This window comes from Bubalus kerabau, chromosome 15 (genome assembly GCF_029407905.1).
Source record: "Bubalus kerabau isolate K-KA32 ecotype Philippines breed swamp buffalo chromosome 15, PCC_UOA_SB_1v2, whole genome shotgun sequence".
NCBI classification, from domain to species: Eukaryota; Metazoa; Chordata; class Mammalia; order Artiodactyla; family Bovidae; genus Bubalus; species Bubalus kerabau.
The window spans coordinates 9,901,545-9,929,250 of NC_073638.1; the positions used below are offsets into that span (position 1 = coordinate 9,901,545).

At 35.8% G+C, this 27,706-nt stretch overlaps 1 long non-coding RNA gene across 1 annotated transcript in view; it reads right to left on the reverse strand.

Annotated features, from left to right (window-relative positions):
* Nucleotides 1-11,668: 11,668 nt before the first annotated feature.
* The window catches only part of LOC129628215 (uncharacterized), a 141,660-nt gene continuing 125,622 nt past the window's right edge, over nucleotides 11,669-27,706 (reverse strand). Inside the window, exon 3 of the long non-coding RNA XR_008702744.1 lies at nucleotides 11,669-11,894. This is a non-coding gene — a long non-coding RNA (uncharacterized LOC129628215). The remainder of the gene's footprint in view (nucleotides 11,895-27,706) is intronic.

Sequence of the window (27,706 nt, forward strand, 5' to 3'; positions counted from 1 at the left end):
AGCCCCATTTCCAGTTAAGCAGATCCATGTGACAAGATGTGGGCTAGTGTTACAAACTGAAGAGACATGTCATTTCTAGGGTGAAGCATAAAGGGAGTAGGTGTGAGTTTCAGTGTGAATTCTGTGCTGTGTTCTGTAGTGCAAAGCTCCCCTGCTGAGATGGTAAAACCACAAAAATTCCAGAAGGTTTAATTCCTGAAAGACTTTAAGAGAAAAAGCTGATGAGTCACCTAGACCACAGCAGAATTTTCCTGAGCAGGATATAAAGTTTTGCTTTTCTTAAACCACTGAGATTTGGAGATATTTTACTAATATGGCATACCCATGCTATCTTGACAAATCTACTTCTCATCCAGAAAAAGATGACAGTTCTGTGTGGTTGTTGTAAACATAGAGAAAATAAACATGAATAAACTAGCAAAATAAGTATGTGCAAGAAATGGTAATTATGAATATTGCTATTAGGAAGTAAGTCTTTCTGACTCATGTCATAAGAGAATTGTCAAGCTGCCTTTCATATAATGAAAGAAAGAATACATTTGTACTTCTGATATCACCTTGCAATATTTTCCTAATAACTATCATTTCAGATTTAAAAGATGACATTGTTACTATAAGGAAATCTATAATCAATTGCACAAATAAATTTATTTAGATTTAAAATCTATCATTCCTTCAAGCATTCAGATTATATAGTTGAGATTATATTCTTTGTTAAGAGATATATTGACTATGATCCTGAAATTGAACATGAGATTAAATTTTTAAATAATATATATCAAATGCTCTTGATTACTGACTTTGCTGAGAAACCAGTATGGTGTTCATTTTAATTAAGAAATTTTTCTTAAATTGTCAAACAAAATGCCTAGTATAAATATGGGCTTTCTAAATATGTATACCATTTCCACAGCAATTTTTTGGCACCTATTACATAGGAACATGCTTCTGAAAATGAAGAATATAAACAAACACAGCTGTTAAAGATAAGTTGCTTTATCTCCTCAGTTACTATCAGTAGATTTAAAGAATTTATGCTGGTAAAAAGAAGATACTTAAAAAGGATTCTTATTAGAGACACTATGTCCTATATTGAATAAATTTGTCTTATGTTATTTCTTAACACGGATTTCAAAAGGTGTGAGAAAACTTAAATTATATTAAAGCCTTCTGAGAATAGCAAAGAAAATTAAAAGCTATGCATCTTATTCTGTTTCATAAAACCAGAGGAAATGATTTAAATGTGATATAAAATATTGCTTTACCTGCAATATAAAATATGATGGGGTACCTTGTTTCTTAAACAAAACCTCTAAACCTCAACTCACTAGACTAAAGTACATTTACTACGCTAACTTAAGCATGGAATATGGCTGGTTTCTGTATATAATTTAGAAAAACATAAAAATATTTTCAAAAGAATGACTGTTATCTACTGTTTTTATCAGCAATATGCTAGGTGATAAATATGACATTGTCATTGCATCAAAACGTGTTTTTTCAAATTTTCTCCTGATGTTGGAGAGAAAATCAAAGTTGTGGAGCCAAATGCACTGTCTACTCCAAAACCTGATTCATTCATTACCTTCTTTAATGAACTAGTTAAAGAATTAAGCACATTAAAACATTTGTCTGTTCATCTAAAATTATATATGCCTGGGTTTGGGATTGTAACCTTTATGATAGTCATGGCATTGAGTACATTATGACACTGAATATATAACAGACATCAGTAATGATAATAACTTCTCAATATTTTCTGAAAAGTCCTATTTGATCTGCTTCCTTGTTTTCTGAAACAGACTTCCAGTTGTTTTAGTATAATAAACACAAGTAACAGTTAGTAAAACACAATCTGCTTTAGGCATATCCAAAATAACAGCAACCCTGGGTCATCATGCTTGGGAGTTTATAATCAATATTCAAATCTCAAACCCACCCCTCCTTTTCAAAATTTCTTCAAGAAACCACCCTTTCCATAAATCACGTTTGTTCCTGTCTGTCAGTTCTCAGATGGATTGAATTCACATCATGTGATTGATAATCTTAAGAACTACACAAGTTAAAGAACTACACAAGTTAAAGAACTACAGAAGTTCTCTTGGTACCTGGGTAACACTGATTAACAATGTTGTGTCACTTTCTACTGTAGAGCAAAGTAAATCAGTTATATACATACATCCTCTCTTTTTAAGATTCTATTCACATATAGGTCATTAGAGAGTACTGAGTAGAGTTCCCTGTGATATACAGTAGGTCTTTATTAGTTATCTATTTCATATATAGTAGTGTGTATATGTCAATCCCAATCTCTCAGTTTATCCCACCCTGCTCCCTCCCTTTACCCTTTGGTAACCAAAATTTTGTTTTCTACATCTGCGATTCTATGTTTTGAAGATAGGCTCATTTGTACTATTTCTTTAGAGTCCACATATAAGCAACATTGTATGATATTTGTCTTTGTCTGACTTACTTCACTCAGTATAACAATCTCTAGGTCCAGCCATGTCACTGCAAATGGCATTATATAATCCTTTCTATGACTAAGTATATTCCATTGTCTTTATCCTTCCTCTGCTGATAGACATTTAGTTTGCTCCCATGTTCTCTCTATTGAGAATAATGCTACAATGACCATTGGCATGCATGCATCTTATTGAATCATGGTTTTCTCTGGATATGTGGAAACAGAAAAGATCCCAAATAGCCAAATCAATCTTGAGAAGGAAAAACAGAGCTGAAGGAATCAGAGTCCCTGACCTCACACTATACTACAAAACTACAGTAATCAAAACAGCATGGTATTGGCAGAAAAACAAAAATGTAGATCAATAGAATGGGAAAGAATATTTAGAGATAAATCCATGTAGCTATGATCATTGAATCTATGACAGAAGAGACAAGAATATATACAATGGACACAAGACAGTCTCTTCAATAAGTGGTGCTGGGAAACCCGGACAGCTAGAGGTAAAAGTGTGAAATTCAAACATTTTCTATCATCAAACAGAAAAGTAAACTCAAAAGGGATTAAAAAACTAAATGTAAGATCAGATACCATAACACTCTTAGAGGAAAACATATCAGACCACTCTTTCACATAAATCACAGCAAAGTCTTCTTTGATCCACTTCCTAGAAGAATGAAAATAATAAATAAATAAACAAATGGGACATAAATAAATTTAAACACTTTTGCACAGCAAAGGAAAATATAAAATGAAAAATCAACCCATAGAATGGACTTTTCTCAGAAGAAGACATTCAGATGGCCAACAAACATATGTAAAGATGCTCAGCATCACTAATTATTAGAGAAATGCAAACAAAACTACAGTGAATTATGACCTCACACATGTGAGAATGGCCATTATCAAATAATCTACAAACAATAAATGCTGGGGAGCAGTTGTGGAGAAGAGGGAACCCTCATACTACTGTTGGTGGGAATGTAAACTGGTATAGCCATTATGGAGAACAGTTTGGAGATTCCTTAAAAAACTAAAAATAGAGCTACCATATGATTGAGCAACACTTAATTCAATACCTAGAAGGCAAGATTAGAAATTAACCTATATATACTATTACGTATTAAACTAAAAGAAAAATACATCTTTAATACTAATCATTATAGACGTGGACACATTCTGATTTTACTTAAGCAATATGATATTCAAAGTATATTGTATATGTGCATACACTCTCACACACATACCTACAAACTTTCTATTTTACCAAATAAAGCATAAGGACAATCACAATTATTGACTTTTCTTTGTGTCTTTTAAATCAGTTAGTTATTAGCAAGATTACTATATTTTCAACATCTTTTGTGTGTGTGTGTGTGTGTGTGTGTGTGTGTGTGTCCCCTTCACCTTTTTGTTCTAAATAAACTTGGTTTTCTCCATGCTTTCTCTGTTGCATTCTCAGTAGTCATCTTCTCTCTACAGTACTCTGCAGGCTGGGAAGTGAGACAAATATATTCTTTGTTCCTCATTACTGCTTCCAGAAGTTTAGCATTCTATCCTCTAAGTAGCCCAATTTTGAAGGAAGATCAGGCCATCAATCTACACAGCCCTCTAAACTTCCTGGTATTTCATACCTCTAGAGTCACTACCCTTATTCTTTGATTTTAACAACTAGCAACTGTCTCTTCCCTCCCACAGGAATCTGGACATCTTTGGTGATAAAAGTAACAAGACAGCAATTGTTCCAATAACCTTTCCTTTCAGTTCAAAAACCTTCTTTATGCTAATAATCTAGCTACTCACTAGGTATTACAACCACTCAATACTGTGTCACATCATTATCAAGAACTTCATTTGCTACACTATAGCAATTTTACACAGCCCATTCTTCAACCTCCACTTTCTATTTTCTGAATCACTCATTCTAGTACTTGATTCCAGAAAAAAACCTCTAATCTATCGACCCTGGAAGCTTTCCACTCTCCTTCTTCCTCTCCTGTTCTTGCTACATCCTTACTCAACATAGATAGTATAGCTTTTTGGATAAACATTCCCTTGCATAGGTTGTCAATATATCCCTTTCTTCTTTCCTCTAACAAATCCCTGACTCTGGTTAAATTTTTAACCTAGTTGCTCTTTTCTGTATCTGAGCAGCTGATAATTTCTAGAGACAAAATACAGAGTCCCCCAAATACTGTATCTAACTTCTCATTGTACATCTCTTGATTTTCTCCTCCAAATTTGCTCCCTCTGCTTATGTTCATGGCAGAAATAAATAGCACAGATACATTTTTTTTAATTCTCAAGCCAAAATTCTTGTGATCACCCTCAACTTCTGTTTCTCATATCCCACCTCATATATCCAGACCATTACTACATTTCAGCCCCTCCATATTACCATGGTCCAGCCACAATCCACTCTCACCGGGATTACTGCAATGGTCTTTTTCTAATCCCTTGGTCACCCTAAAGTTTATTTTCCTTGATGCAGTCAGAATGATTCTTTAAGAAAACTATACCAAAACATGTTTTTCTTCTGCTTACTACTCCAAGGCTTCAGTCTCAGTCAAACCAAAAGTCTTTTAGATAATCTACAAGAGCCTACATGGCCTGATTCTACCCATCTACCCACACCCTCATCCTAGTCATTGCTCCTTCACTGCCTCTTTTAGCGCCACATCTAACCTTGCTCCTCAATGCATGCTCCCCTGACCAGCAGCATTCACATCACCAGGGAGATTGCTATGATTGCAGGCATTCAGGCCCCACAGCACATTCCTTAAAACAGAATATGCACGAGAATTCTCCTGTGGTCCAGTGGCTAGGACTCTGTACTTCAGCTGCAGGGGCATGGGTTCAATCTCAGGCCTGGGAACTAATATGCCACAATTCATGTGGAATGGCTAAATAACAAAGAAAAAAACCTGGAATCTGCATTTTAAAAGGATCACTGGACAATCTATATGCACTTCATGAAGATCACAGATGCAGGTATTACTTGTGTAGGGATATTTTAGTTGATGTTTAACAGTTAAAAATAAGCTTAATTCCCCTTATTCAAAATGAAGGAAGAGATTTCCTTCTCTTCTATTTTTGTTAGAACATTTACCTTAGAAAACATGTCAGTCTCTTGGAAATGTGTATGAAAATTTTTAGAAAAATTTTTTTTTTAATTTTATTTTATTTTTAAACTTAACATAACTGTATTAGATTTGCCAAATATCAAAATGAATCTGCCACAGGTATACATGTGTTCCCCATCCTGAACCCTCCTCCCTCCTCCCTCCCCATTCCATCCCTCTGGGTCGTCCCAGTGCTGAAAAGAAGACTTTTGTCAGTTTTAAGGCTTAAAAATGGCTTTCTCAAGGAACTGGAAGTCATTTGTTTGAAATGTAAATATCAAGGAAAATAGCACCCTCATCTCCCAATTTTTTCTGGAAAGGCAGGAGCCTAACTTCAGTGGCTATCCTACTCTAAGTTGCAAAACTACCTGCAAAAGTAGAAGTTTGTTTGTTTTGGTACAGATAAAGCCGAGAAGGTAGCATAGATGGTCACTCACATTAATGGTAAAATTAGGATGAACTATGTATGACTTCTGTTTTATTGACTATGCCAAAGCTTTTGACCGTGTGGATCACAACAAACTGTGGAAAATTCTTCAAGAGATGTGAATACAGACCACCTGACCTGCCTCCTGAGAAATCTGTGTGCAGGTCAAGAAGCAACTGTTAGAACTGGACATGGAACAATAGACTGGTTCCAAATCAGGAAAGGAGTACATCAAGGCTGTATATTGTCACCCTGCTTATTTAACCTTTATGCAGAGTACATCATGCAAAATGCCATGCTGGATGAAGCACAAACTGGAATCAAGAGCGCTGGGAAAAATATAAAAAACCTCAGATATGCAGATGACACCACCTTTATGGCAGAAAGCAAAGAAGAACTAATGAGCCTCTTGATGAAAGTGAAAGAAGATAGTGAAAGAGTTGGCTTAAATCTCAACATTCAGAAAACTAAGATCATGGCATCCAGTCCCATCATTTCATGGCAAATATATGGGGAAACAACAGAGATTGTGAGATACTTTATTTTAGGGGGCTCCAAAATCACTGCAGATGGTGATTGCAGCCAAGAAATTAAAGACGCTTGCTCCTTGGAAGAAAAACTATGACCAACCTAGACAGCATATTAAACAGCAGAGACATTACTTTACCAAAGGTCCATCTAGTCAAAGCTATGATTTTTTCAGTAGTCATGTATCAATGTGAGAGTTGGACTATAAAGAAATCTGAACACCAAAGAATTGATGCTTTTGAACTGTGGTGTTGGAGAAGACTCTCGAGAGTCCCTTGGACTGCAAGGAGATCAAATCTGTCAATCCTAAAGGTAATCAGTCCTGAATATTCATTGGAAGGACTGATGCTGAAGCTGAAACTCCAATACTTTGGCCATCTGATGCGAAGAACCGACTTATTGGAAAAGACTCTGATGCTGGGAAAGATTGAAGGCAGGAGGAGAAGCAGACAACAAAGGATGAGATTGTTGGATGGCATCACTCAATGGACATGAGTTTGAATGAGCTCTGGGACTTGGTGATGGACAGGGAAGGCAGACATGCTGCAGTCCACGGGGTCGCAAAGAGTTGGACATGACTGAGCAACTGAACTGAACTAAATGTATAACTTCTTACTTGAGAACTATTTATTGTTTATTTTTAGAACACATATAAAATGAGTAGTATTTGATTGGCTAAATAAGTGGTGAGATTTCTGTTTCTGCAATCACTTAGCTGATTATTTGTGATGTAATATCATATTCTAGTTCAATGTTTATTCATAAAAAGTTGTTTTCTTTCTCTACTGCCTTTGTGGAGAAGATTCCTGGGACAGGAGAAGGTTTTGTTTTTAATTTTATTTCCCTGACATTCACAAGTCATAACCTGGAAGTTTAGGAGCTGCACTCATTAATCTTCCCTAGTGGCTTCCCCACTGGCTTAGATTGTAAAGAATCTGCCTACAATGCAGGAGAACCTGGGTTCATTTCCTGGGTTGGGGATCCCCTGGAGAAAGGAATGGCAATCCAGTAGCTTATTCTTCCTTGGAAAATTCCACAGACAGAGGAGCCTGGTGGGTTCTAGTCCATGGGGCTGCTGAGCCACTAAAACTTTCACTTTCACTCAGATACCTAAATCTTATCTTTTGCTCAAGCTAAATTTAACCACCTTGGCATCCTTAAGTTCCGTAAATACTGAAAATACTTTAAATTGCTGCTGTTTTCTCTGCATGCACACTCATCCCCAAGATGAGTTTCAGTTAAGAAAACTGCTAACTTATCAAATATTTTTCTTCACTATTTTATTGGAAAAAAACAAAAACTTCTCTATTTCCCTTGTTTCTAATTTCCCTTTCTTTATAAATGCCTAAAATAATAATTTTTTAAAATTTCTTTTTTTTTCAATCATCAGAATATTAACTCTGTTAGGACAGAAATATTATTTATTTTTTTCTCATCTCTATCTAGCCCAGCACTAAAACAGTTCCCTTTTTCATGACACATGTGCAATGAATTATTGCAACCTATTTTAGAGTGTAAGTGGTCATTCATATGAATGGGTTAATGATCCTAATCAAATGCTTAAAAATATTTAGTTTTCCACTCAAAAAAATAAAGCTATCAAACCAATTAACCTAGGTTGTACATTATGGTGATTTTAATGACAACTACTATTCAAGGTATTGCTGCAAAATAAAATATTAGAAGCAAATTAAATCTCTTCTTTCTTGTTCTCCTTTTAAATTTCTGTTCGTGATTCTTCCCTTTGTCTTTTATCCAACCTGAGATTTCTACCTCTCGCTGTCTTGATTGCTCTGATGACCTCAATCAAAAGGCAATTACCTACTGAGGGTGGAAGGTAATTATTCTTATCAAGCAGAAATTGAACATACCTAAATAGCTGCAGTTCTTTTCAGGATGACATTATTACCACAAAATTTGACTCTAGAAATTTGTGATGCATGTAAAATCTATGACAAGTTGTTGATTAATTTGCAGGGCAGCTATTTTTTTTTTCCACTAAAAGCCATCTTTCTAAAAGCCAGAATAAATAAGGGAGTGAATTTGATTTGGAGAAAGTAGATTTGCTCAAATTTCTAAATTAGACTTACAAAGAAAAGTTCATTCTAAGTTAATTTTATTGGACTAAGGAAATCTTTCAGAGACTTCACACACACACACATATCATAAAATTCTGAAACATGCATTGCATTATCACTCAGAAATGGGAAAAATCATAGAAATGGCAAAATATTTTCATACCTCAATACTGCCATAAACCAAAATTATACAACATAAATCCCATTATTTAGAAATCTGAATGTACTAGAATTTTTTTTTTTTATCTGAAATCAGTTCCATTTTGGGAGTCTCTAAGGTAGCTACTTGCAGCAGGGAAGGAGAGAAAAATGCTTTCAGTCCTGCATCTATAACTAATCAGGAACCTATTGGAATTCCCTCAAATAGATTCCCCCATTCACACGTCCCCTGCCTGCTTCTTATTTGTAGAAAAACTCTAGTCTCCTAGGCTCCCCTGAGTCACAAATGGCTGGCTCAAGAATTAATGGTTTAAAGAATGTAAACACATAGTAATAAAAAAAAGCAGTCAGATGAGGAGAACTGGTAATAATTTAAACAGTAAATCAGTCATATGGCAGTCACAGAATCTTTAGTTCCTCCCTGAAAGGCATAGGTAACAGTGACTGATGCACATTCTTGAGTTGTTTTGCAGATACTAAAATCCCACCAGATAGAAGTTAACTGTACAATGAACATGAGCACATAGCCTCCAGACCCGCTGGAGCCTAACAATTGATGATGTTAACATGTATAATACTGATCCTGTGATGTCACCATCAACCAGAGAATCATGCACAAGCTGATCATGCACTCTGCAATGCTCTCCCTCACCTTGCTTTAAAAACGTTTCCCTGAAATGCATCAGGGAGTTTGGTCTTTTGAGCATGAGCAGCCTGTACTCCTTGTTTGGATCTTGCAATAAACCCTTCTCTTCTCCAGACTCTGATGTTCTGGTTTGTATGACCTCACTCTCCACTGGGCTCTTGAACTTCTCATTGTTCACTGAGCACTTGAACTTGGATTCCAAAATAATTTCTGTCACCTTTCTTACAGCTTCTTTCAACAATAAGAGTATATAGAGTAAATCTTCTCCTTCCTGCTTCCCTTGATAGCTTCTTTAAAATGAAACTGGAGCACTGGTCATTGAATTATTGTCAAAATCATTCAGCATTATAAATTACGTTCTAAATATTTGTTTATTCCATTCATTTCACTTTTCAGTATTACATAAACTCAGTAGTGGGATATGAAGTCAGTTGTTCACTCCAGTATCTCCAGAGCTTAAAAGAGTGCCTAGCACATGGTAGGAACTCTTTCAATATGTATTGGGAGAAAAAATTCAATTAATAATATACACCTAGGATCATACTCCAACTATAAAATAAAGCTCTTCATATACTGCTTTTGTGGGCTCTTTCTGATAAAAAAAATATTATTTCTGATGAAAAAAATGAATTATAAAGTTCAGGCAATAAAATAAGGAGGTAGGAAAGGATGAGGAGGCATTTGAATGAGGGGTCCTGCTGTGCATGATTCCCAGAAGCTACATTTCTGAGACAGTGCAACTGGGGAGTGGTGCTGCATTTCCACGGACAACAAATGGCTACAATGCTGAGAACTGCTCCGATTTTTGGGCCCCATAAGGGCTAAACTCAAGTTGGAAATGGAAAATACTGTCAGAATTTTATTTCAGGTAAAAAAAGCTCTACTTTGCCTACATTTTCTTATGTAACCATAAGATCTGACAGTTATTAGTTAGGTAGCAATTTCTTTTAAACTCCCTCTGATTCATTGCTTTCAATATATCAGATACTTAATGAAGTATTTTTCCATCATCATCTTATTTAATCCTCTCTGCAACTCAATTATGTAAGCATTATTATGCCCCCTTTCAGTGAAGGATTTTGAGGCTTAAGAGAGATATGTTGTTCAAGTTCTGGAAGTGCCAGGATTTGCGCTCTAGAATCTTGCTTTTTTTTAATTACAACAGTAGAATAACTGTTCTAATTATTACCACTAACATTGAAATTCTCTATGTTGCATTTCAAGTTGAAATTTCTAATATCTGTGTTTTTATGCACACTGAAAAAAGACATATTTATTTTAACTGCAACTCATACTTGATATATACTTTTGGGGAGAATCTTTTCCCCGTATTTTTAAATTTAATTTTTCCAAATACATTTCAATGAAGTAAAATACAGCTGTATATTCTTTTTTGCAAAGGAAACTGCACAACCGTTTATCCAAAATTCACTGAAGAGGTCTTTTGAACCAAACCAAGGTAACAGTCAATAGATTCATAGTTTTGCGTTATAGAGAGTGTACTAAATCATTTCTAACAGTCTTTAAGCACTGGACACATTTTCCTAGCACCCTGCATTTACCCTGATTACAGTCTTATAGTGCTCTATTTTAATTATCTATCTTCTTCTTTATGCTATGACTGCCTGGTGAACAGAGCTTCCATCTTGCTCACTGCCACATACTCAATTGAAGAACACCATTCTTGTTGCATAGCATTTGCTGAATATTTACTAATGTAATAAAAATAATTAATGGGCCTCAGTGAGTTATTCAGAGAAGTAATTCACTGAAATATAAGGATAACAAGAATTTATGTAATCGCTTAATTGTCAGGGAAATATCACAATAGAAAAATCTTGAAACAAGAATCGCCAATCTACTACTAACTTGAATTTCCCCAGAAACTGACATCAGTTTCTCTATCCTCCCTTCATTCTTCCCACACTGTGCAGCCCAAACTATTGTAAATAAAAGATACTATTCAAAAGCTGGACCTGATACATACCATTCATTAGCTACAGTCCATATAACTCTGGCTTAGGATTGTCCCTAATTTCATTGCTGTGAAGCTCTATATTTAACACTTCAAGCCCTAATAAGCTAAAACAATCAATTAGCCCTTCTGGGCAAAACATGGCTTCAACACTCATTCAAAGTTAGAGAATAAAAGCAGAAGCAATCATTTAAACCAAAAATAAAGAAATGCAATAATTTATAAAATAATTTTCAATAATATAAAATAAAACTTTCAACTTCTGAGAATTTCCATTTATTTCATATCCTTTCAACCCACCAAAAGGCAAAGCACAAACTCTACAAAATGAGTGAGGTCACCATGTAAAGTGACATGGATTGTTCACATCTCCAGAGGGTACAATTCACGTTGACTGAAGTTTCAAAAGCATCCTGGGGCTGTGGAGTGCAGCTTCTCTGATACAGGTTATGGTGGCAGGATCTCGCCTCTCTGTGTAGTTGAAGAGCTTTTCTGAGAAATAGGAGGTGAGGAAGTGAAAATAATTTTTGTTGCTCACTTAATTTGGTACTTGCTTAGTGACAGGCACTATGCTATGCAGACTCTATATCCCTTACCGTGTATAATCTTCACTTTTACAGTTGGGGATATTGAGTTTTGGAAGGAATAAGTAGAATTGCTATAGCTAGATAAGTAGAAAAACATACGATAACATACATGATTTGCCTAACTCCATATTCTATAATTCACATAGGTAGTTTTGTAACAAAGAACTTGCATGTCACCCAAGTGAATATGAACTTTGTGCGAAGGTTCTAGGGAGATACAAGAATATTTATTCAGGACCATGACACAATTATATAGATAATTTAGAAGGTTAACTGGCATGAGTGGAAAGGATAATAGGTGGAATTTACTGAAGAGGCCAATGAGACTCAAATTGCCTGTCAGGTATAATAGTTCTTTGGGAAGAAAGAAACTACAAGGAATTATTTCTAAAGGCAGTTGATGTGGCTTTCAAAACCAAGTGTACCAAGTTAATATCAATAATCAGGAATCACTGTCTATACTAAAAGACTCCAATAAGAAAATTACTTTTGGCTGAAGATAAAATAATTCAATCAAATGTTCTCTACATGGAAAATTCAGGGGTGAGAAGCAGACAGAAAAGCAGAGATATCTAAGTATCTAAGCATTAGAGGGATACTCCAACCAACCCCTAGAACTATTTGAAAACCAGGAAAAATTTCCTCATCCTTATGACTGCTGGCATATGTCTCTTATTTCAAGTCTAAAAGATATCAGTGCATATCTTTCTGGCATTCGGTATAAGAACTATATTTTAGGAAGTCATAAGGAGAAGAAAAGGAAATACTTAGAAAATCTTTCATAGTGCCTTTTGGTTACCATGTGAGGAATTGGAAACATGCAAATAATCGTCTCCATTCATAGCTAGCTAAACATTTGCAGTATGAGTTGCCCCTTTAGACATAATATTGGAGATTTAAACACAACTGATCTTTCTAGATATTTAATGGTTGTGATGTCAACTTGATATTTATTGTTTTTTCTTGCCTTTGGATCTAGTTAAACAAAGAAGCAAGCAAGCAAACAAACAAACAAAGAAAACACTCTTCACACAATTTCCTATCCATAGAGAGTAAGACTAGCTCTACATCTTTTGTTAAAGTCATTTCCATATTGGTTGTTTAATATTTTTCCTTTCATTCACAAACTAGAAACTACTTATTCTGAGCAACCTGTTCATTAAATAGCTTTTTTTCTATGTTATTTCCTAATATGCTAGCTGAAACCAAGAGGAAATTGCATATATAATCTTGGATTAACCTTTGCAAGATTGACTTTTCTAACACTACTGTAACCAGAAGAAATATAAAAGCAAGGTATCAGATACTTCAAAGATCCTGAATAGTTTAATCTTTAAATTACTTCTGTGACCAAGGCTATATTTTCAAAATCTATAAAACTGGCGCCCATATCAGCATAAGGCAAAGTTAACAGAATAACTCTCAGAGCTATGCTTAAACACAAAAGTTTTCTTATGATATCATAATAAAATACATCTCATCTCATCAAGTTGAGAGCTTCATCTCAACAAAATAATAATAATAAAGCCTATTAAATGCAACAATACTTGGACAAGAACTTTAGTAAACTCCAGGAGATAGTGAAGGACGGCGATGTCCGCGTGCTGCAGTCTGTGGACTCACATAGAGTCGGACACGACTTAGCAACAACAGGTATACACTGACATATTTGCTCATGTCATTATTGTACATTTAGTTCTACTCTGGTTATAATCACTTGCCAATAAAAATGTGTTTTAATAATCTGTAGCATCAGCAAATCAAGTTTTGCCCACCAAACCCATGAATGTATTTAATTACCACTCAAAAATAAGACCAAGTCTGCCTAATATAAGAATGGCTTCCTGAAAAAAAAAAAAATACAATCAAACTTCTATTTGACATAGTAGACCTATTATTTACTTGACAATACTGCAATTAGAAAAGCAATAATGTAAAAGATAATTTATCAAACATTTTCTCCACTAAGGTAACAGTGTTTAGCATCAACACACCTTTCCTAGATTATAGGATGGATATAGAGATGACTAGATTAGTTTCTCCCTCTTTGGAATTTAAGCTCTCAAAGCACATACTTTCAATAACATGTAGGAAGTACAATACAGGACTAATATTAACATGCTTCTTTTTCATGAAAATGTGCATGGTAATTAGGTTCTCCGAAAAGAAAAACAAACAAACAAAAAAAACAAAACACAGTCCTGGTATGTAGCATTTACCAATCTCCATGGTATAAGTACTACCCCCATGGCTGATTTCAAGCTGCCAATGTGACGTCATTAAATCTTGAGTGGGGAAGACAAGTGCACAAAACTGAGATCGGATATGTACTAGCTCCAGCACGTCACTGTCTGTTACGCTCTGATTTTATTTGAAAAACTTAAGTGTTTTGAAATGAAATAAACATTATTGACAAAAATCAAGTGCAGAATAAACTGACTTTTTCAATGTGGGCAAGTCATTCAACAAATGGATCTCAGTTTCTTACTCCATAATATTCCTTTGGTGTCCTTCTACCATCCTAAAGTGTTAAAAAAGTATGAACTGATGATAATGGGAATCTGACATGAATCTTGTGTAACAATGTGTTAATAGGTTAACACAACAGTGGTGCAAGGTTATCACAGAATTCATCTTTTCAGATGCCTGTTGACACAATTCAGGACAGCAAATATTTAGAGAAGTACAATACTGAGTTTCCACTTTATTTGAATTTTTTTTGAAACATAATATAAATGACAATTGATAATACAAAGGCAATTTAAAAACCACGGATAATACTGTCTTCTAACAGCTTTCTTGCTCTATTAAAATAAAATTAAACATCCTTAATCTGCGTATATCTTTGACTGCCTCCCATCCTCTCCTCTGTCATTCCACTCCAGACACAAATACCTCCGTGCCAATTCTTGAGAGCATTAAGTTTACTTTAGTCTCAAGGTTTTGGACACTTCTTTTTCTACTGGGAACACTTTTCCCCAGATATACAAGCTGCCTATTTCCTCCCAAACTTCAACTCTATGCTCAGATGTCACCCTAACCAAGAGAATCTCTCAAAATACTCCCCCTATTTCTACCACTACCTATCCTTCTTATCCTGCTCTGTTCTTCTTCCTAGCACTTATCTCCTCCATCAGATCAGATCAGATCAGTCGCTCAGTCTTGTCCGACTCTTTGCGACCCCATGAATCGCAGCACTCCAGGCCTCCCTGTCCATCACCAACTCCCGGAGTTCACTCAGACTCACATCCATCGAGTCAGTGATGCCATCCAGCCATCTCATCCTCTGTCGTCCCCTTCTCCTCCTGCCCCCAATCCCTCCCAGCATCAGAGTCTTTTCCAATGAGTCAACTCTTCACATGAGGTGCCCAAAGTACTGGAGTTTCAGCTTTAGCATCATTCCTTCCAAAGAAATCCAGGGCTGATCTCCTTCAGAATGGATTGGTTGGATCTCCTTGCAGTCCAAGGGACTCTCAAGAGTCTTCTCCAACACCACAGTTCAAAAGCATCAGTTCTTCGGTGCTCAGCCTTCTTCACAGTCCATGATATACTCTATATGTGTTTGTTCATTGCTGGACTTCTTTGAAAGTTAAGACTCTTCCTTTCTTTTCTACTGTATCTCCAAGACACAGTGCTTAGAATAGTTCTTGGCACTCAGTAGGTACCTATTAAATATGTACACACACACAGATACCCACACCTCCACAAACACACATACATCTTTCTGTTTCAGTGGGGGTAGAAAATAGCATCAGTTGCATGCACTCAGTTGAAATCTTTCTAGAGGAAATAGTCAGTCAGTTTAAACTGAATATATTCAAACAGTGACACCAATGTGTGTGCATAGATGCATGGCTCAGTCACTCAGTTGTGTCTGACTCTTTACATCACCATATAGTCTATCAAGCTCCTCTGTCCATGAGATTTTACAGGCAAGAAACATTAGAGTGAGTTACCATTTTTTACTCCAGGGGATCTTCCCAACCCAGGGATTGAACCTGTGTCTCTTGTAGTCTCTTGCATTGCCAGGATTCTTTACCACTCTGTCACCTGGGAAGCCTCAAGTGATAACAAAGCTACCATATGAGTACTTTTTATTATCTCTTACTGTTTGTTCAGCTGGAGCTAATGCATTATAAAACATAGCTGAACAGAAAGATAATATATAACAGCTCTCCTGTTCCATGATGGGAGGAGGGAAATGGGCAGCATTTCTTTTCACAGATCAACTAATTAACACTGACATACTTAGCATCACTAAAGCTCCTTTTCTATCTATTTGTTGATTAAACAGAAGATCTAGTTATTTGTATTAAATTTGTTTTCTAGCTCAAAAACCTGGTTTCTGGCTGCCCATAAGTAGGTATGTGAGAAATGTGTTGACATTTAATTTATGCACAGCCAAAAATCAATTTATTCTAAACAGAAAAATTGGCTGTAGCAGACTACTTGAGATTATAAATACAAGTATTTTTCCTTGCAGATGGAGAAGTTTCTTACTGTGAAACTTTTAGCAACTTTACAAACATGTCATAAGAGAGTTATAGATTCTATAGAGATTTAATTCTCAGCACAACAAAGACATGAGGAAAAATAGACTTCAAAATAGGACTACTGATGTTTTACCTTTGCTGAATGCCACAGTGATAATTTGTCATATTATCAGTTACTCTCTGCTATACCAGGAAATTTCTGATTATGTCTTTTGCTTAGGGGTTGGTTTTCTGCTGTGCATTAATCATTCTATAAAGTTCTACCTTCCCTATTAATATTTTATTCTAAATATTTTCTCCAGGATGCTTTGAACTAGATTAATTTGCCTCTAGAGAAACAGCAGAGGCAGATGCTTCCTTGACTCCTGAATTCTCACTTTAAAGAACAGTGAAATAAAAGGTTAACAGGGTATCAACAAATAAGCTATGTCATCGGTCTTGGACTCCATCTGCGACTGCAGTTTACAAAAAAGTAATTTATAAGTTCAGTGTGCAGCTTGTTGGTGATGTCTGCTTGCTGATTTACTCTAGAAGTTTAAAACAATTAAATGAATTATATTCATCCTTTTCTGATTACTTGTTAAATATGATTTACTTGTTAAAATATGATTGAGGCTAGCGCACTGGGGCTGGTGCACTGGGACGACCCAGAGGGATGGTATGAGGAGGGAGGAGGGAGGAGGGTTCAGTGTGGGGAACACATGTATACCTATGGCAGATTCATTTTGATATTTGGCAAAACTAATACAATTATGTAAAGTTTAAAAATAAAATAAAATTAAAAAAAATATGATTGAGGTTAGCACAGTGATTTGTAAACTGTTTACTTTTTAAAATTTCTGTCCTGGATCTGAAAAATAGCAAAGGCAAACATTCAGATACCTTGGCCCCCTAAACTATAGAAATAAAGGTAATTTGAAATAGAAACATTCAAATAAAAACAGTCTCCTGGAACATGCTTCTCTTGAGTTCTTCTCCAAGCCATACAGAAATCTGAGAACTGTGGAAATAAGAGCAGACACTCTACTTTTCCTACTTATCTGTCCTTCAACTTCTCTAATTGAAAACTACAACTATATTGTGTGTATCTCACCAGTTTGGGGAAGAACCTAGCTATGGTACAGACACAGAGAACAGACTTGTGGACTCAGTGGGGAGGGGAGGGTGAGACAAACTGAGAGAATAGCATAGAAACAATTACATTACCTTATGTAAAACAGATAGCCAGTGGGAATTTGCTGTATGACATAGGGAGCTTAAACTCTTTGCCCTGTGACACATATAGGGGTGGGAAGGGGTGGGAAGTAGGAGAGAGATTCAAGAGGGAGGGGACACATGTATACCTACGGCTGATTCATATTGCTATATGGCCAAAATCAACACAATATTGTGAGGCATTTATCCTCCTATAAATTTTAAAAGTTAGAGAAAACATAGAAATAAATTTATATTATCAATATAAATATATCAACATTAGTATAAGTTTATTGAAAGTTTAACATGTTTTATTATATAAACCAAACTACCTTGAGAGTAATAGTAGAATTTGTTAAGGACACTGAAATAGAAGACTTACTAAAGCTTAGATGATCTCTGAAAAATGTTCTGCCTAATATCCATAAATAACTTTGGGCAATCTGCTTGCTTTCTATTACTATATATACACTGTGGTTTGGAAACTTCTAAGATTAGGTTGTTAAAGGAGAGTGCATAAAACTGCTGATTCATTACTTTTCTAATAATAAAATTGAGACGAGTAACTATAAATAATTATCAGGGAATAAAGTGAGCAATAGCTATAAGGAACACAGAGGGGATACATTTCCAAAATAGCACGTGCCATATGTATGCACAAAACCAATTATACAAGTAGTGTATATACATCACTCATGTCATGTTTTGCAAATCAGCAAACCTTTTAAAATTCCTTCTAATGAGAAGTTTGCTGATTGTTGCTCAGGGAAAATTATGGAGGATTTGAATAGTACTTTCTGGAGAAATTCACAGCTGTTTAGTTCTCTATTCTCTATTCTCTGTCTCTATCTTTCTTTCTGGTTTTGGATCTCTTTCCTTTAATCACCAAGAAAAAACATTCATAAATTACATTTAGAAACTTTTAGTTCCATAGTTAAGACTCATATCCAAGCATCTAGTTAGATCTAATTAGATCACTCTTTCATAGCTCTAGCAACATTGATCTAGCTTTACAGACTCGTATGAAGGGAAAGGTATATTCATTTTAATCCTACAAGTTGACTACTGTGATTTTTTTTCCCCTATTGCATTAACTGTGCCAGTTCTTCCAAAAACTCTATAAGGACCTCCCATATTTTTACAAGTTGAAACAAGTAAAGCAAGGATGTATGTTTTCTGGAATACATTTAAATTTTAGAGTTTTTATGTAAGAAACTCTAAGATACAACCCAAGGAGTAAACACGACTTCTTCCACAATCCTCCAATATATTTGGCATTTTTATCAACTGTGCTGGCTCAGTGGGAAAGAATCATCCTGACAATGCAGTCAAAGCAGTTTTGATCCTTGGGTTGGGAAGAGCCCCTGGAAAAGGAAACGGCAACCTATTGCAGTATTCTTGTCTGGTAAATCCCATGAACAGAGGAGCATGGTGGGCTACAGTTTATGGGGTCACAACAGAGTCAGACACAACATAGCAACTAAATAATAACAACATCAAGATATTTAACACTTTTTTGTTACTATCAGTTTATAAATGTGGTTTGTAAACTAGGCCTTTAGCAAGGATATAATTTTAACTGTTTCAAAATTGGCAAAGGAGTATATGACAAGGCTGTATATTGTCACCCTGCTTATTTAACTTATATGCAGAGTACATCATGTGAAAAGCCAGGCTGGATAAATCACAAGCTGGAACCAAGATTGGCAGGAAAGATATCAACAACCTCACATATGCAGATGATGCCACTTGAATGGCAAAAAGTGAAGAGGAACTTTAGTTCCTTTAGTTTAGCCTCTTAATGAGAGTTAGTTGACAGTGAAAGAGCTGGCTTGAAATTCAACATCAAAAAACCTAAGAGCATGGCACCTAGTCTCACCACTTCATGGGTAATAGCAGGGGAAAAAGTGGAAGCAGTGGCATATTTTATTTTCTTGGGCTCCAAAATCACTGCAGATGGCATCTGCAGCCATAAAATTAAGGCATTTTCTCCTTGAAAGAAAATTTATGACAAATCTAGACAGTGCATTAAAAAGCAGAGACATCACTTTGCCAATGAAAGTTCATACAGTCAAAACTATGTTTTTTTCCAGTAGTTATGTGTGGATGTGAGAGTCAGACCATTAAGAAGGCTGAGCACCAAAGAACTGATGCTTTTGAACTGTTGGAGAAGACTCTTGAGGGTCACTTGGACTGCAAGGAGATCCAACCAGTCCATCCTAAAGGAAATGGTCCTGAGTGTTCATTTGAAGGACTGATGCTAAAGCTGAAAATGCAATACTTTGGCTATCTGATGTGAAGAGCTATTTTCGAAAAGACCCTGATCCTGGGGAAAATTGAGGGCAGGAGGAGAAGGGGGTCACAGAGGATGAGACAGTTGTGGCAACACTACTCAATGGATATTAGTTTGAGAAAAATTAGGAAGATTTTGAAGAACAGAGAAACCTGTTGCATTGCAATCCTGAGGTCACAAAGAGTTGCACCCCACTTAGGGACTGAACAACAGTAAAGATGTTCAAATTTGTACAGAAGAATGCCAAGTAATTTATGTAGATATTTTCATAACTTCTCACTTAGTAAGTATGGGCTGTGCATAATGTCCTTATTCCTAAGAGTAAAAACTCAAAACAGAAAAATGAGTAACATTACAGATGAAAAAAATATCTATTTACTGATGAAGGTCAACATAGACTGTGATAAATCATGCTGCCATAATGTGTTTTTATATGATACGACTGTTGAGAATTCTACTTCATTTCTATGATCTTCCTTCCAAATCTCTAATCCCATTGTCATTAAAAATCAGTCAAATTTCAATTGAGTGACATTCTACCAAACAGTTGACCAACACTACTCAACTGCCATAGTCATCAACTAGCGAAGAGGAAGAAACTTTCAAACCTGAAGGAACCTGGCCTTTGTTGCCAGAGTCCTAGGGGAAAATATTGACTTTGTATTTGCTGGATATTTGATTTAGGCAAGCTGTCAAACTTTCTTAGATGCTCAGTTTTTTTATCTATTAATTTGGAGTGAAAACACCTGAGACAGAGTGCATGCATTAAATGGAATAATTTAGGTAAGAGACCAAGCATTTTTTAAATGCCTGCAATGCTGGAGGCATTAAAGAGATACTGGTCCTCTTCTTCCATCTACTTTTATATACCACCAGGAATTTAATTTATGCTAAAGTGCTAAACATTGACATCACATTCCAGATAGGTAGCTGTCATTTTATCTTTTTTCTCATTATTAAAGTAAAATATGAAAGGTGCTTTATCTTTTCAGTGTTGGGCTGCTTTTCTATAGCATCCTTAAATTTGTATCTAACTTATAACAGAAATAGCTTCCTTGAAAATGTGCTCCTCCATCAAAATATTTTCACAATTTTTTTTTCTATTTACACTTTGAGTTTTTATATATCTTATAGTAACAGTAACTTATTTTTCCCTCAGTTTGCATCAAATGTCTTATACTTTCATTAATTACAAAGGGAAATGTTTTATTAACATTTGCAAAATTTTAAGAGTACTGACTGATTAAGGTTTATTAAAACAGGTTGTGGTTTCACAACAAGTATAAATGTCCCTACTGTATATTTTCTGGATTTGTAAAAATGCAAAGAGTCACAATCATCTGGACTACAATCAGATGTATCATATATTTTATCTAAAAACAAAATTACTTTAATGATTGTAAATCACTTAAGTATTTCACTAAAAGACTTAAAATCACCTCAAGAATTGTTAAGTTTTTTAGTTGTTTACTATTGTATTAGATTTTAGAAAATCTGATCTCTTCTGTGCTTGTCTTTAAGAATAAGGACAAAGCAATCATTGGTTTGAAAATTATTTTATAACACAGTTTCTTATAAAGCATGAAAAATCTAGCATCTACTTTGATTCTGGAATAGAAGAAAGAGTAAGTTACTGTACAATTTTAGCTTAGTGCCTATTTTATATTTTCAAGGATGATGATTTTAATGTGGATAATAAGTAATTCCTTTGCTTATTCTAGTATTACAAATATAGATGAAATTTTTATAATAAAATGGTTTTTACACTTCTTCTTTTAAAGTATTTGCAGTGAAATTATGAAAAACAAACATAACATGAAATATTTCTAACCAAATTTTCCCCTGCTTGCTATTGACTTTAATTTTGCTCAGCCAAAAAATATACACAAGTTGATATTCAATAATACTAAATAGACTTCAATTTCCCTTTCTCTTGAGGAATATGTTTCATTATCCATTTACACCAATCGTTTGTGAATAAAAATGGTATTTTGTACACTGGCAAAGATATAGAAGGCATGATACTTCCCTAATGTAATTTTAGCTAATTAAAGACTCGTTAAGAAAGAAATAGAAATGAGAATTTGCCTGAGAACTTTCTGAAGTAATTTTAATTTTTAATCATTTTATTCTCACACTAATTAAACAGCTTGATGGGTACCTGTAGGCTGTTTACCTGGTTTTCTGTATTTTATTCTACAGTTTACTGTGGGCCCATCATCAAATCATGACATTTTCTGAATGTATTCAGGTTTTTTAATGCATAGTTCTGTTTTTAAGTACAATGCTTGCACAGTTCACATACATTTACCATAGAAATATATATACTTTCCGTCAGCTCTATTAAAAAAGGAATTCTAGGGAATTCCAATATTTAATGCATATATAAGATGGAGGAAGATAAAACGGGAAAAGGGGAAAAACTGAAGAGTAACTGACAGAAAAGGAAAATCAGAAGAAAAAGGACTATGACAGAGTTTAAAAGCATGGCATGGGGTCTTAGAGCACTTAGGTTTGCATCCCAGCTGCACCAGTTATTAGCTGGGCGACCCTGACGGATTTACCTAGTTCTCTCAACACTCCCAGTCGGGGGAACAGCACATAGGGCTTCCCTAGGACCTCAGACAGTAAAGAAGCCGCCTGCAATGCAGGAGCCCCGGGTATGATCCCTGGGTCAGGAAGATTCCCTGGAGAAGGGAATGGCTACCCACTCCAGTATTCTAGCCTGAAAAATCTCAACAGAGGAGCCTGGCAGGCTACAGCCCATGGGGTCACCCAGAATCGGACATGATTGAGCGACTGACACTTTTAGAGCATGACTTTCAAAAAAGGTCATGATAATGTTTGCCGTCAATAGTTCTGAAGATTAATGATATCAAGTACCACACATTTACCACAGAGCCTGGCCCATGTTTTCAGTTTCCAGCTATCGTTTAAATCACTCTGATTATCCAAAACCTACTGGTTTTTACTCAAATACATGGTTACAACATACCTTCTTCCATACCTCTTGAAGTATACTTCTGTAGCATCAAACTTCTCACATTTCCATGCTTGTGAGTTTTTACCTTTATTATTTCTATAACTATTCAATGGATTTCCGTTCCAGCTGGGGATTTTTATTACTGGACAATTCTTGCTATTCTTTCAATATAAAGCCTGAATGTTCCTCCTCAAAGAGGCTTTTCTCAAATTAACCAGGAAGAATTTATTATTTTATTTATAGATTTCCATTTATAACTTTTGGTATAATTTTCCTGTTTGCATATGTGTGTCCCCAAGGTAGGGCATCTTATTCATATTCATATTCTTATTTCCATGTATTGTTAAATGTTAAAAATTATTTTCTATTTTATAATAAATTTAACTATTCTGCATCTACACTTTTAATGATTAGATATGTTCTGTTGTTTTGTCTACGATATGGAATGACTAATTCCATTAACAAATTTGACTTTATCTTGGGGTACTTGGAAAAGCCCCAGCCCGTGTCCACTCATGCTTCAGTCTTTCCACAAAGGTGGCCTCGTTAGAATCCAGTGCACCCCAGGAAAACTCTAGACTATACCTGCTTCATATCCTCATAACCTGCAAATGCCACCCAGGACACGCAATCTACATAGGATAAACTTCTATGCAAGGATGAGACATTAAGTCCAGGAGTGGTAAACTTTTCACTTAATTCATAGAAACAGACAAAGAAATGTAAACAAGATGAAAAGATAGAGAAATATGCTCTAAATGAAAGAACAAAAGGAACCTGCAGAGGAAAAAAAAATAAAAATAATGAAAGAGACAGGTAATTTTCCACATAGATTATTTTTAAATTTTTTCTTTTATTGAAATATAGTTGCTTTACAGTATTGTGTTAATTTCTGCTGTAAAGTGATTCAGTTATACTGTACAATATATACATTCTTTTCTCATGTTCTTTTCCATTATGGTTTATCACAGTATATTGAATATAGTTCCCTATGTTATACGTAGGACTTTGCTGCTTACCCAGTATATATATAATAGTTTCCATCAATTAATTTCAAACAAAAAATCCATCCCTCAAAGAAACCAAAACCATCCCAAAGAAAAAGAAATGCAAGAAGGCAAAGTGGTTGTCTGAGTAGGCTTTACAAATACCTGAGGAAAGAAAAACAGTGAAAGGCACCAGAAGGGAAAGAGACACGAGTACCCCAATGTTCATCGCAGCACTGTTTATAATAGCCAGGACATGGAAGCAACCTAGATGTCCATCAGCAGATGAATGGATAAGAAAGCTGTGGTACATACACACAATGGAGTATTATTCAGCCATTAAAAAGAATACATTTGAATCAGTTCTAATGAGGTGGATGAAACTGGAGCCTATTATACAGAGTGAAGTAAGCCAGAAAGAAAAACACCAATACAGTATACTAATGCATATATATGGAATTTAGAAAGATGGTAACAATAACCCTGTGTACGAGACAGCAAAAGAGACACTGATGTATAGAACAGTCTTATGGAATCTGTGGGAGAGGGAGAGGGTGGGAAGATTTGGGAGAATGGCATTGAAACATGTAAAATATCATGTATGAAATGAGTTGCCAGTCCAGGTTCGATGCATGATACTGGATGCTTGGGGCTGGTGCACTGGGACGACCCAGAGGGATGGAATGGGGAGGGAGGAGGGAGGAGGGTTCAGGATGGGGAACACATGTATACCTGTGGCGGATTCATTTTGATATTTGGCAAAACTAATACAGTTATGTAAAGTTTAAAAATAAAATAAAATTAAAAAAAAAAAAAAAAAAAGACATACCTAACAGAAAGCAGAGTTTCAGAGAATAGCAAGGAGAGATAAGAAGGCCTTCTTACATAAACAATGCAAAGAAATAGAGGAAAAGAATAGAATGGGAAAGACTAGAGGTCTCCAAGGAAATTGGAGCTATCAAGGGAACATTTCATGCAAGGATGATCATAATAAAGGATAGAAACAATAAGGAACAAACAGAAGAAAAAGAGATTAAGAAGACCCAGCAAGACTATAGATAAGAACTAAACAAAAAATGGTGTTAATAACCTGGATAACTGTGGTGGTGTGATCATTTGCCTAAACCTGACAACCTGGAGTGGGAAGTTAAGTGGGCCTAAGGAAGCATTACTATGTTCGAAGCTAATGGAAGTGATAGAAATCCAGCTGAGCTATTTAAAATCCTAAAAGTTGATGCTTATGAAGTGCTATAATCAATATGCCAGCAAATTTGGGAAACTCAACAGTAGCCACAGGACTGGAAAATGTCAGTTTTCATTCCAATCCCAAAGAAGGGCAATGCCAAAGAATGCTCAAACTACCATACAGTTGTAGTCATCTCACACGCTAGTAAGGTTATGCAAAAAATCCTTCATGCTGGGCTTCAACAGTACATGAATTGAGAACTTCCAGATGTACAAGCTGGGTTTAGAAAAGGCAGAAGAACCAGTGAACAAACTGCCAACATCCACGGGATCATAGAGAAAGTAAGGGGATTCCAGAAATTACTTTTGCTTTATTGACTCTGCTAAAGCATTTGACTGTGTGGATCACAACAAACTGTGGAAAATTCTTCAAAAGATGGGAATACCAGACCACCCTAACTATCTTTTGAGAAACGTGTATGCAAGTCAAAGAGCAACAGTTAAAACCGGCCATGGAAAAACTGACTGCTTCAAAATTGGGAAAGGAGTATAACAGGCTCCTGAATATTGTCACCCTGCTTATATCACTTCTATGCAGAGTACATCATGCAAAATACTGGGCTGGATAAATTGCAAGCTGGGATCAAGATTGCCTGGAGATATATCAAGGACCTCACATATGCAAATAATACCACTCTAATTACAAAAAAGCAAAGAGGAACTAAGGAGCCTGTTGATGACGGTAAAAGTGGAGAGTGAAAAAGCTCGCTTGAAACTCAACATTAAACTAAGATCATGGTATCAGGTCCCAATACTTCATGGCAAATAGAAGGGGAAAAAGAGGAAGCAGTGGCAATGATTACAAAATCATTGTAAACAGTGACTGCAGCCATTAAATTAAAAGATGCTAGCTCCTTGGACTCGGAGAAGGCAATGGCACCCCACTCCAGTACTCTTGCCTAGAAAATCCCATGGATGGTAGGCTGCAGTCCATGGGGTCGCTACTAGTCGGACATGACTGAGCGACTTCACTTTTCACTTTCACGCAATGGAGAAGGACATGGCAACCCACTCCAGTGTTCTTGCCTGGAGAATACCAGAGACAGAGGAGCCTGGTGGGCTGCCATCTATGGGGTCGCACAGAGTCAGACACGACTGAAGTGACTTAGCAGCAGCAGCTCCTTGGAAGGAAAGCTATGAAAAAACTAAACATAATTTTTAAAAGCAGAGACATCACTTTGTTGACAAAGATAAGTATAGTCAAAGCTATGGCTTTCTCAGTAGTCATGTATGGATGTGAGAAATGGATCATAAAGAAGGCTGGTCCAAGAACAAAGAACTGATGCCTTTGAATTTTGGTGAGGGAGAAGACTTTTGAGTGTCGCTTGGACTACAAGGGATCAAACCAGTCATTCCTAAAGGAAGTCAATCGTAAATATTCATTGGAAGGACTGATGTTGAAGGTCCAACACTTTGGCTACCTGATGGGAAGAGGCAACATATGGGAAAGACCCTGATGCTGGGAAAGAGAGAAAGCAACAGGAGGGGGATGTAGCAGAGGATGTGATGATTAGATAGCATCACTGACTCAATGGGCCTGAATTTGAGAAAATTCTTGGAGATAGTTTAGGACAGAGGAGCCGTCATGCTGCAGTCTACGGGGTCACAGAGTTGGACACGACTTAGTGACTGAACAAAACGATCCATCCCTCTACTACCCTGAGCTCCCCCATGACCACCACAAATGTGTTCTCTATGTCTCTCACTTTAATTTTATTTATTTTAAGACTTCCCTTTGCTATGCAGTAGGTTCTCATTAGTTATCCATTTTATAAATGGCTATATATGTATATGTCAATCCCAATCTTCTAATTTATCTCATACCCCGTTTCCCATCTTGGTATTCATATGTTTGTTCTCTACAGCTGTGTCTCTATCTATACTATTTTTCTGTATTTCACATATATGCATTGATATACAGTATTTGTTTTTCTCCGACTTACCTCAATTTGTATGACAGTCTCTAGGACAATCTACATCTCTGCTATGACACAACTTTTTCTTATTATGGATAAGTAATATTCTATTATACATGTGTACTATTTTTTCTTTATCGGTTCCTCTGTTGATGGATATTTAGGTTGCTTCTATGTCTTGGTTATTGTAAATAGTGCTGCAGTGAAATTTGGGTCCATGTATCTTCTTAAATTATGGTCTTCTCTGGGTATATGCACGAGAGAGATTGCTGGGTTATATGATATTTCTCTTTTCGTTTTTTTAAGGAACTTTGTTACTGTTCTCCACATTGGATGTACCAATTTATATTTTCACCAATAGTGTTGGAGGATTTCCCTTGTTCCACATCCTCTCCAGAACTTATTTCCTGTATATTTCCTGACTGGTGTGAGGTTATAACTCATTGTAGTTTTGATTTCCATTTCTCTAATAATTAGTGATGCTGAGTATTTTTTCATGTGTTTGTTGACCATTTGAATGTCATCTTTGGAGAAATGTCTATTTAGGTATTATACCAATTTTTGGATTGTGTTGTTTCTGTGTTTGATATTGAACTGCATGAATGGT